Consider the following 12725-nt stretch of genomic DNA (forward strand, 5'->3'; position numbering starts at 1 on the left):
TGTTTCCTTTCCCAGCTTCTGTGATGACCCTTTTTAGAAATGTCCATTCCTCTTCAAATACACTGTCTATTCAGCAATTCCTTATTGTTGAATCTATAGCATAAGAAAGCTTCAACCATATCTCATCATTCCTTAGTACTTGTGTATTGCACTTTTTTGCATATTGATTCTTCCTGACTAATGTCTTAAACTTCAGCCTACTCTTCATCATTACTATAATTGTGATCTCCAGGATACGCCTAACAATCCAGTATCTGATTTCGGAATCTCTATCTGTCCTTGATGTAATGTAACTGAAATCTTCCCGTATCACACAACCTTTTCCTAGCATATCTCCTCCTCTTGTGACTCTTGAACAGAGCTTTCGATGTTACTAGCTGAAACTTGTTGCAGAACTCAATTAGTCTTACTCCTCTCTCATTCCTTGTCCCTAGCCCTTGTTCTCCTGTTAACCTTTTCTTGTACTCCTTCCAGTCCTACTGCATTCCAGTCTCCCATGACTATTAGCTTTTCATATACCTTTACATTCTCTATTGCTCTTTCAACCGCGTGGGATTAGCCAGGCGGTATAGGGCGCTGCAGTCGTGGACTGTGCTGCTGATCCCGGCGGAGGTTCGAGTCCTCCCTCGGGTATGGGGTGTGTGTTTGTCCTTAGATAATTTAGGTTAAGTAGTGTGTAAGCTTAGGGACTGATGACCTTAGCAGTTAAGGACCTTAAGATTTCACACACATTTGAACATTTTTTGCCCTTTCAGTATCCTCATAAACTTTTTCTATCTCTTCATCTTCAGCTTGCGACGTCTGCATGTATACCTGAACTATCGTTGGTGTTGGTTTGCTGTCGATTCTGATAAGAACAACCCTATCACTGAACTGTTCACGGTAACACACTCTCTGCCCTACGTTTCTGTTCATAACAAATCCTCCTCCCATTATACCATTTTCTGCTGCTGTTGATATTACCCTATACTCATCCGACCAAATGTTCTTGTCTTGTTTCCACCACTCCACTGACCTCTACTATATCTAGATTCAGCCTTTGCATTTCCCTTTTCTGATTTTATAGTTTACCTACCACGTTCAAGCTCCTGACATTCCACGCCCCATCTCGTTGAACGTTATCCTTCAGTTGATTATTCAGTCTTTTCCTGATGGTAACCTCTGCCTTGGAGATCCGGAATGTTTTGCCAATGGAGAGGTCATTATTACACTTCTTCAATTACATGTCATATGTCCTGTGGATACACGTTACGATCAATTGCCTTGTGCATCCTCATGTCGTTGATTATTGCTAATTCTTCCGCCTTTAGGGGCAGTTTCCGACCCCTAGGACAAGAGAATGCCCTGAAACTCTATCCGCTCCTCCGCCCCTTTGATAGGGCCCTTGGCAGAATGAGGGGTGACTTCTTACGCCGGAAGTCCTCGGCCACCAATGCTGATTATTAATCAAAATTTAAGCAGCGGCGGGATTCGAACCCGGGACCGAAGACATTTCAATTTTGAATTATAGTCGCGGTCGCTAGACCACAGGTACTTAGTATCCCTTACAGCGCACACTTACGAGTTTCATGTAGCTACTGTGTATCCTTGGTATGGGCTAGAAGCCAAAGGCAAACTCATTTTGTTGCTACATGACTTATGTTGAAACATCATTGTTTTATCTTGAACAGATACTGAATACCTTATGGGGTGACAACTTCTTTCCATAAAGAACAGGTTTTAATTACACAAATGTAAAGGCTGTAAATTCAACTAAATACTTAAAGATTACAATTATGAATAACTTCAACTGGAACGATCACATTCCTAATGTTATGGGTAAAGTAAATCAAAGAGAGCGATTTATTGGTGGAACGGTTAAAAAATACGAGCTGTCGACTAAAGCGACTGCGTACGGCACGCTTGTCCGCCCTCTTGTGGAGTATTGTTGTGCGATGTAGGTTCCACATCAGATGTGACTGATGGAGGACATCAAAAAAGTTCGAAGGAGAGTGTCTCGTTTTTCACTGTCGCGGAATAGGGGAGAGAGTGCAACGGACATGAGTGAAATAGGGTGGCATTCATTAAAACAAGGGCGGTTTTCATTGCGGCAGAACCTTGTCGTGAAGTTTGAAGTTTGAAAAAAATGGTTCAAATGGCTATGGGACTCAACTGCTCAGGTTATCAGTCCCCTAGAACTTAGAACTCCTTAAACCTAACCTAAGGGTATCACACACATCCATGCCCGAGGCAGGATTCGAACCTGCGATTGTAGCGCCTAGAACCGTTCGGCCACTTCGGCCGGCTTTGAAATTTCAATCACCAACATTCTCCCCCGAATGCGAAAATATTCTGTTGGCTCCCAATTACATTGCGATGAACGATCACCCTGTTAAAATAACAGAAATGAGAGCTCCCACACACAGGTTTAAGTGCTCGCTTTCGGGGGCGCTGTTAGAGAGTAGAACCGTAGAAAAAATAGGTTGAATGAGGTTCGATTACCCTCTGCCGCACACTTAATTGTGAGTTGCAGAGTATTCATGTAGACGTAGATGAACCTGGAACCGCAATAAAACCTTGGATAATGTTTGTTGTTTGCTGTACTGTCTTGTACACTTTGTCCTTGATCTCTGAGAACTTATTGGTTTGAAGGTATTGTTTGTACGGCAACGGCCTTGCCGCAGTGGATACGCCGGTTCCCGTCAGCTCACCGAAGTTAAGCGCTGTCGGGCGTGGCCTGCACTTGGATGGGTGACCGTCCCGGCCGCCATGCGCTGTTGCCATTTTTCGGGGTGCACTCAACCTCGTGATGCTAATTGAGGAGCTAATCGACCGAATAGTAGCGGCTCCGGTCAAAGAAAACCATCGTAACGACTGGGAGAGCGGTGTGCTGACCACACGCCCCTCCTATCCGCATCCTCAGCTGTGGATGACACGGCGGTCGGATTGTCCCGAGGGGCCACTTGTGGCCTGGTGACGGAGTGCTTTTTTTTATTGTTTGTACGATCCTTGAAATAAATATTTCATATTTTTCTTGTCTCCTGATGGTACAACGTTTATCTAAAATGCCGTTAATTTCATACAGTTGCTGATAATGGAAACTATACAAGCACAAGTACATGCAGTGAGAGAGGAGCAGCGATCAAAGAAAAAAAATGAGGTGGTAATTTGTAAAGAGTTGCAGGCGTGTAGGTACCAAGAACGGAGACAGGAAGACTGACACAGGAAGATGCCAGCAGAGAGCGTTTAATATGTTCAGTGCTTGTGAGAAAGTTACAAGTTGGTGCTGAACGTAGGGACGAAATAACAAGATTTATGAAATTTTTTTTTCAAATACCTCTTGTTCTATTATGGTACAACATTCTCATGGTACACACAGTCTTTTTTTTTGTATTTATGGCACGTGAAGTTCAGAACTGCAATACACATCTCCCAGAGCAGTTCGATGCAACTCCCCAAATTCTCGAGTAAACCGACTCACACGTTGCCGAAACATGTTAACTTGCTGAAATAATGCACATGTTTTTCGACGAGCTGCTTGCCGTTGTGGTAGCGTCTCGCTCGCCGTGTTGGGTGCGTGTTTGTGAGGAGGCGGCGGCAGTGAGCTCGATTTCAGGTGCAACCTGATTTTCAAACAAACGTGAATCTTCTACGAAAATTTCCGTGAAGCGTAGACTACACAGTGCTCATGAGACTGGTAATCACTAAATTAAGACAAGTTTCGATCATTGTTCTTTCCGTTTTTCCGTTCAGTTCTAATACTTAAGTAATTTAAGTATAAAATTCATCAAATATATTCTAAGTAACATGTGTAATCATCACTTTTGTCAAAAAGTGCCGCTTCTTATTTCAAATATACAGACTGAATACTAATAAAACTGGCAAACTGAAAGGACCGATTTCTGACTGGAAATAGAGGAAAAAAGAGCCGATGTATGTTGTTGTTGTTGTTGTTGTTGTGGTCTTCAGTCCTGAGACTGGTTTGATGCAGTTCTCCATGCTACTCTATCCTGTGCAAGCTTCTTCATCTCCCAGTACCTGCTGCAACCTACATGCTTCTGAATCTGCTTAGTGTATTCGTCTCTTGGTCTCCCTCTACGATTTTTACCCTCCACGCTGCCCTCCAATACCAAATTGGTAATCCCTTCATGCCTCAAAACATGTCCTGCCAACCGATCCCTTCTTCTAGTCAAGTTGTGCCCCAAACTCCTCTTCTCCCCAATCCTCTTCAATACCTCCTCATTAGTTATGTGAGCTACCCATCTAATCTTCTTCACTTTCAGAAACGACTTCCTGATACTTAAATCTATACTCGTTGTTAACAAATTCCTCTTCTTCAGAAACGCTTTCCTTGCCATTGCCAGACTACATTTTATATCCTCTCTACTTCGGCCATCATCAGTTATTTTGCTCCCCAAATAGCATAACTCCTTTACTACTTTAACTTACGTTTCCTAATCTAATTCCCTCAGCGTCATTACACTTAATTCGAGTACATTCCATTACCCTCGTTTTGTTTTTGTTGATGTTCACCTTATATCCTCCTTTCAAGACACTGTCCATTCCATTCAACTGCTCTTCCAAGTCCTTTGCTGTCCTTCACAGAATTACAATGTCATCAGCGAACCTCCAAGATTTTATTTCTTCTCCATGGATTTTAATACCTACTCATAATTTTTTTGTTTCCTTTACTGCCTGCCTACGTATATGCATCCAGAGATGGTGCTGATGAATGAAGTTCCTCTAACCATGCGCCGTGTGTTGCTTGCGTGTTGCGGGCTGTGTGATTGACGCACCCCATTGCAAGCACCAGAATGGTCCGGTATTCATTTTGGGAACAAGCCTAGATGGTGTTGTGCACGACCCAGCAGATGAAAACGATCAAGAGGCTGCACTGCTATACGAAAACAAGCATCCTCGCAGACACCAACCACAACATATCAGGCCCTTTTTGGGCATTAGTTTGATCATTGGTCCTTTCAGACAGACGAACGTCTAGGGAGGTGGCGGACTGTGCATATGTCAGAATTGGGGGATACAGTTCTACAGGATGCAAGCTCCAGGCAAGTGGCCGGCCAACATGGTGTCAGCCAAAGTACGATTATGTGTTCCCTGCGTTACAGCTGCTACTATCTGTACCACCTGTTACTAGTGCCAGGGTTATCTGTGGCGGATTTCCCTCTACAAGAATGACTTTTTCGATGATTTTCGCACCTGACCATCGAAGATGGCATCATTCCTCTTTCCCGGCGAAGCAACCTTTACCAGAACTGCCATCATCAAAATTATTCAAATGGCTCTGAGCACTATGGGTCTTAACTTCTGAGGTCATCAGTCCCCTAGAACTTAGAACTACTTAAACCTAACTAACCTAAGGAGATAACACACATGAATGCCAGTGGCAGGATTCGAACCTGCGACCGTAGCTGTCGCTCGGTTCCAGACTGTAGCGCCTAGAACTGCATGGCTACTCCGGCCGGCTGCCATCATCAATCTGCGTAGTCGTCACCTGCGGCTACAGACAATTCTCAAGGAATGGTTGAGGCTTCCCATCAGTTTCGGTTCAGCATCAATGTGTGGGCGGGGATTCTCGGCGACCACATACTTCGACCGGTTATTATTCCTCAACGCCTCGCTGGAGGAACGTACTTCGGCTTCCTGCTGAATACTCCGCCAGGACTGCTTGAGAATGTGCCTTTAGCAATACGACAGGTTAGATGCTTTCTGCATGAGGAAGCTACACTCCAGTTCCAAGTTACAGTTCGCAGTCGCCTCAACAAAATCTTCCCGAGTCGCTGGATATGACGCACATGAACCTGAAGTATGTCCTGCTAGACAACCGGACTTAAACCTCCTGCATTTTTACCTCTGAGGTCATCTGAAACGCACTGTGTATGATGGACCAGTTATTGAGGTGCAGACCCCTTAACAACGTGTTCACGACGCCATTGACGCTTTTCGGAGAGTGGGTGGAATGTGTGAAAGAGTGAAAGGGTGCGTCACCCGTGATGCGACGTGTGAAGGCGTGCATCGCATCCCACGGAGGGCGCTTTCAACATTCTGCTGTGACATGCATGTGATGCATCTCTGTGCTATGTCCCGGGACGATTTATTGTCGTTGAACGTACACCATGCATTTGCAGATGCATGTTCATAGGAACTATTTTCTTCCATTTCCAGTCAAGAATCTGTCCGTGAAGTTTGTCGGTTTTGTTAATGTTCACCCTATATATTGAACACAAATCCAGTTTTCATTGCAACCAAAAGTTCTTCATTACAGATATTTCATAAAAGATTGTCAATTAAAAGGGTATATTTGAAAAAGAAATAGAAATTAATTTTTTTTCTATATTTTTGTACTTTACCCTTATAGGACACGCACCTATGTTTAAAAGCTTGATTCTGCCAGGACAGGAACGCAGACCGCAACGCACAACACGTAAGCACCTTAGCACAGGGCCACGCAGCTGGTCGGACAAATACCACCTTCATTTAGCAATATAAAAATCCTCAGAAGGATTCAAAGACGATTTTCTCGGGTATATTTGAGAGCCGCCTCGAACTGCTTTGGGAGAGGTTCTGAAATTACAAATTTCCGATTGCCATGCGGTCCCGTCGTTAGTCAACTTATGCTCTAAAGTTATTTTCCCTCTGATTCGATTGTCTCCTGGTTCAGTTTTTGAGCAAAGCCCATCAAATATTCAGCATTATTTTGTAACACCACAATTCTAATGCTTCTATTTCTTTCAACCTTACGTTGCTCATAGTTTATCAGCTTCTATTTTTTCAACCTTGCGCTGCACATTGTTGTCGTTTCAGACAAATAATTTCAAGAAAGAGTTCCTTACGCCTACATGTATATTCGATGCTAACATAATGATTTCTAGTTTTCAGATAATATTTCTTTGATACTGTCACTCCACACTGAACGCTCATTCCCTCCCACACATCACTATTAAAATTCAGTCTTTCCACAAATTTTGAAAGTTTCTAGAGGCGTAAGATATGCAAAAGAATAACTGTTTACTCATCTCCATTATCTCGTTGTTGTTGTCGATAGTTCAAGGTCCTGTCTAGGGGTACTGTCTTGCAGGTAAAATTTCGATTTTGTAGGTTCTTGTTGACTAAATAACTAATAAAGGTTTACCTGTATTATTCTTAAATCTTATTCTTTGCCACATCTTTCAGCATCACACCGATTCTACATTTTCCACATTAAAAAAAGAACAATAACTGCATTGTTGATGACAAACTTAGAAAAGGTCTACATCCATCAGAGGCATGCTTAAGACTCCTTACATTCTGCGGCACAAACATTATTCCAAAGAGTTTACAAAGCAAAAGAGTTTACAAACTTTCTTTACCAATTAGAACCTTCACTAAAATACATAATTATTTTGTAAATCAACCTAGAAATAAATTTAATAATCACTGTTGGTTTTTGCAATTAATAATATGAATTTTAAGTATACCACGAATTTTGTAATTTCAATTATTTTTAAAAGAAGAGTAATTTTAACCGTCAGTACATATCGATTGTAACACATTAATTTCTTTTTTTATACATTTCAGCCTGAAATATAATACATTGAATACAAAATCATATGAATTCTTTTAATGAAACAGCTGAGATAATCTTAAACTATTCGAGAATCGACAGTATACATGATATCGGTTATCTCTATATAAAGAAAGATAATCTCAGAGGAGGGTCATTCATTATAACATCCAGGACATTATGACAACCTAGCAAATAGCCATCACGTCCACCTCTGACACCGGTAACAGCGGCGACGCATCGTGCCATGAGAGCAGTGAGGGCTTGCTAGGTCATTGTAAGGAGTTAACACCACATCTGCACACAGAGGTCACCTAATTCCCACAATTTCCAGGGAGGGAAGCGAAGACCTCTTACTCTACGTTGGATCACATGCCAGATGTGTTCTGGCGAGTTTGGGGAGCCAGCACGTCAATTGGAACTCACAAATTTGTTCCTCTAACCTCTTCATCATGCTGCTGGCCTTGTGACATGGCGCATTATCTTCATGAAAAATGCCGCTGCCGTCGGGTAACACGTTCGTCTTGAAGATATGTACGTCGTCTGCAACCACTGTACGATGTTCCTTGGCCTATGTAATGCCTTGCACGAGGTCCACTGGACCCACAGGTGGTCACGTGAGTGTTCTCCAGAGTGTAATGGAGCCTCTGCCAGTTCTTCTCCCTCCCATATTACAGGTGTCAAGGAGCTGTTCCCCTGGAAGCCGACAGCCGTGTACTGCAAGACTCTAGAGGAACGGAAGGTTCCAAACGATTGGAAAAGAGCACAGGTAGTTCCAGTATTCAATAAAGGTCGTCGAGCAGATGCGCAAAACTATACGCCTATATCTCTGACATCGATCTGTTGTAGAATTTTAGAACATGTTTTTTGCTCGCGTATCATGTCATTTCTAGAAACCCAGAATCTGTAGGAATCAACATGGATTCCGGAAACAGCGATCGTGTGAGACCCAACTCGCTTTATTTGTTCACGAGACCCAGAAAATATTAGATACAGGCTCCCAGGTAGATGCCATTTTCCTTGCCTTCCGGAAGGCGTTCGATACAGTTCCGCACTGTCGCCTGATAAACAAAGTAAGAGCCTACGGAATATCAGACCAGCTGTGTGGCTGGATTGAAGAGTTTTTAGCAAACAGAACACAGCATGTTGTTCTCAATGGAGAGACGTCTACAGGGGAGTGTTATGGGACCATTGCTTTTCACAATATATATATAAGACCTAGTAGATAGTGTCGGAAGTTCCATGCGGCTTTTCGCTGATGATGCTGTAGTATGCAGAGAAGTTTCAGCATTAGAAAATTGCAGCCAAATGCAGGAACATCTGCAGCGGATAGGCACTTGGTGCACGGATTGGCAACTGACCCTTAACATAGACAAATGTAATGCATTGCGAATACATAGAAAGAAAGATCCTTTATTGTATGATTATACAGTATGATGGCTGAAGAAACACTGGTAGCAGTTACTTCTATAAAATATTTGGGAGTATGCGTACGGAACGATTTGAACTGGAATGATCATATAAAATTAATTGTCGGTAAGGCGGGTGCCAGGTTGAGATTCATTGTGAGAGTCCTTAGAAAATGTAGTCCATCAACAACGGAGGTGGCTTACAAAGCACTCGTTTGACCTATACTTGAATATCGCTCATCAGTGTGGGATCCGTACCAGATCAGGTTGACGCAGGAGATAGAGAAGATCCAAAGAAGAGCGGCGTGTTTCGTCACAGGGTTATTTGGTAAGCGTGATAGCCTTACGGAGATGTTTAGCAAACTCAAGTGGCAGACTCTGCAAGAGAGGCGCTCAGCATCGCGGTGTAGCTTGCTGTCCAGGTTTCGAGAGGCTGCGTCTCTGGATGAGGCATCTAATATATTGCTTCCCCCCTACTTATACCTCCCGAGGAGATCACGAATATAAAATTAGAGAGATTCCAGCGTGCACGGAGGCATTCCGGCAGTCGTTCTTCCAGCGAACCGTACGCGACTGGAACAGGAAAGGGAGGTAATGACAGGGACACGTAAAGTGCCCTCCGCCACACACCGTCGGGTGGCTTGCGGAGTATAAATGTAGATGTAGATGTAGATTCGCGCTCTCCCACCGTCACGATGAAGAAGATACCGGGATTCATCGGACCGTGCAAAGCTCTGCTGCTGCACCAATGTCCAGTGCCGATGATGAAGTGCTCATTCCAGCCGCAGTCGCCAGTGTCCCGGTGTTAACATTGTCACATGCGAGGGCCGTCGGCTGCGGAGGCCCATCGTTAGGAGTGTTCGGACCACTGTGAGTTCGGACACGATTGTATTCTGCCCAGCAATAAAGTCCGACGTTAGTTCCTCCAACAGTTCGCCGCCTGCACAGCCCGCAGCGCCCGACATCTGAAGTAAGTTGGGGTCACCCAACCCCATGACGTCTGGACGTGTCTTCAGCTTGGTCGCGCCACGTGTTGAAGACGCTCGCCACGCCATTGCTAGAACACCCGAGCCACGCGGGATTAGCCGAGCGGTCAAAGGCGCTGTAGTCATGGACTGTGTGGCTGGTCCCGGTGGAGGTTCGACTCCTCCCTCGGGCATGGGTGTGTGTGTTCGTCCTTAGGATAATTTAGGTTAAGTAGTGTGTAAGCTTAGGGACTGATGACCTTAGCAGTTAAGTCCCATAAGATTTCACACACATTTGAACATTTCTTTAGAACACCCGACAAGTCGTCCAGTATCCGATATACTCGTGCGCACCCTGTCGGCTGTCACAAACTGCTCACGGTCAGACTTGGTGAGATCGTGCACCATCCCCATTCTACACACTCTAACAACCCTACCATAACAAAGGTCAAAAATTACTTATGATTGTAGTGATGCTCACGCTGCTAAATATTGCACTTTCGGGCAACTACAAAGTTATATTATGTGGCAGGTATCATTAGAGCACAGTTAATAAAGTCATTTCTTGAAATAATGGATAAACTAGGCACTCATCTTTTCGTGTTTCCCGCGCTGGTCTCGTTGTGAACTCGTGGCTCAATCGTCGAAAATCAACGTAATGATGATTCCAAGCTCGGATGCAAAGAGGTGTAGGTGTTATTCTGCGATATTCAAAAGTTTTATAGATGTGTTTCATAAACAATCCTTGAAGACTAGACATTTGCAAGTTAAGACAATGGTGATGTAAAAAAAGTAATCAGCACTCCGAATTTAAGTTACACTTCTTTTTTATTATTTTTGTTGCAACATCACTTCACAATATAAAACATACTTGAAAATATCTTCCCCACTGTTAAAGTTCGCATTTCATAAACTGACTACAATTGGAGTCCTTTCAACGTGACGGCCAAGACTTGACTCTCTAATAACCGCTTACGCGCCCAAAAATCAGAGTTACAAGTACGTTAAAGATCATGCTGACAAAAGAAGGAATACACATAAGAATAATATCATTGCAATATAAACATATCGATGTATCAAAGTACCTCTACATTAATGAAATCAAATCTGAATGTTGTCACAGAAATATGTTAACTATTTTACAGAAACACAGTAGAATATTGCTGGTATCGAGAGGTTGAGGTGAGGTGCCGTAACGGTTACGTAATTCAAGTGGCATTACAGCACGGATAGCCAGCTCACAGATACTACACTACTGGCCATTAAAATTGCTACACCACGAATATGACGTTCTAAAGACGCGGAATTAAAGCGAAAGGAATAAGATGCTGTGATATGCAAATGATTAGCTTTTCAGAGCATTCACACAAGTTTGGCGCCGGTGGCGACACCTATAACGTGCTGACATGAGGAAAGTTTCCAACCGATTTCTCATACATAAACAGTAGTTGACCGGTGTTGCCTGGTGAAACGTTGTTGTGATGCCTAGTTTAAGGAGGAGAAATGCGTACCATCACGTTTCCGACTTTGATGAAGGTCGGATTGTCACCTATCGCGATTGCTGTTTCTCGTATCGCGACATTGCTGCTCGCGTTGGTCGAGATCCAATGACTCTTAGCTGAATATGGAATCGGTGGGTTCAGGAGGGTAATACGAACGCTAGATGCCAACGGCCTCGTATTACTAGCAGTCGAGATGACAGGCATCTTATCTGTATGGCTGTATCGGATCGTGCAGCTACGTCTCGAACCCTGAGTCAACAGATGGGGACGTTTGCAAGACGACAACCATCTGCACGAACAGTTAGACGACGTTTGCAGCTGCAAGGACTATCAGCTCGGAGACCATGTCTGCGGTTACCCTTGACGCTGCATCACAGACAGGAGCGACTGCGATGGTGTACTCGACGACGAACCTGGGTGCACGAATGGCAAAACGTCATTATTTCGGATGAATCCAGTTTCTGTTTACAGCATCACGATGGTCTCATCCGCTTTTGGCGACATCGCGGTGAACACACAATGGAAGCGTGTATTCGTCATCGCCATACTGGCGTATCACCCGGCGTGATGGTATGGAGCACCGTCGGTTACACGTCTCGGTCACCTCTTGTTCGCACTGACCGTACTTTGAACAGTGGACGTTACATTTCAGATGTGTTACGACCCGTGGCTCTACCCTTCATTCGATCCCTGCGAAACCCTACATTTCAGCAGGAATATGCACGACTGCATGTTGCAGGTCCTGTACGGACCTTTCTGGGTATAGAAAATGTTGAACTGCTGCCCTGGCCAGCACATTCTCCAGATCTCTCACCAATTGAAAACGTCTGGTCAATGGTGGCAGAGCAACTGGCTCATCACAATACGCCAATAACTAGTCTTGATGAACTGTGGTATCGTGTTGAAGCTGCACGGGCAGCTCTACCTGTAGAAGCCATCCAAGCTCTGTTTGACTCAATGCCCACGCGTATCGAGGCCGTTCTTACGGCCAGAGGTGGTTGTTCTGGGTACTGATGTCTCGGGATCTATGGACCCAAATTGCGTGAAAATGTAACCACATGTCAGTTCTAGTATAACATATTTGTCCAACGAATACCCGTTTATCATCTGCATTTCTTCTTGGTGTAGCAATTTTAATGGCCAGTAGTGTAGATAATATTACAGATAATAATGATAATGCAATTTGTACTAGAGTCTGCACTCACGGCAATTTCTTAGCCGGTTTTGGTGCAGGTCGGAGCGAGAGAGCAGAGTTTTGAAATGGGTTGAGTCGGTTCACGATTGTGCTCAGAAGAAATAATGTCTGTTTACG

General features: G+C 43.9%; 1 protein-coding gene and 1 pseudogene across 1 annotated transcript in view; both read left to right on the top strand.

The window, feature by feature from the left end:
* The window catches only part of LOC126108298 (uncharacterized), a 535066-nt gene that overhangs the window by 215483 nt on the left and 306858 nt on the right, over window positions 1-12725 (top strand). The gene's annotated exons all lie outside the window — the stretch shown is intronic.
* LOC126109002 (5S ribosomal RNA) lies at window positions 2645-2762 on the top strand (annotated as a pseudogene).

This window comes from Schistocerca cancellata, chromosome 11 (assembly GCF_023864275.1).
Source record: "Schistocerca cancellata isolate TAMUIC-IGC-003103 chromosome 11, iqSchCanc2.1, whole genome shotgun sequence".
Taxonomy (NCBI): Eukaryota; Metazoa; Arthropoda; class Insecta; order Orthoptera; family Acrididae; genus Schistocerca; species Schistocerca cancellata.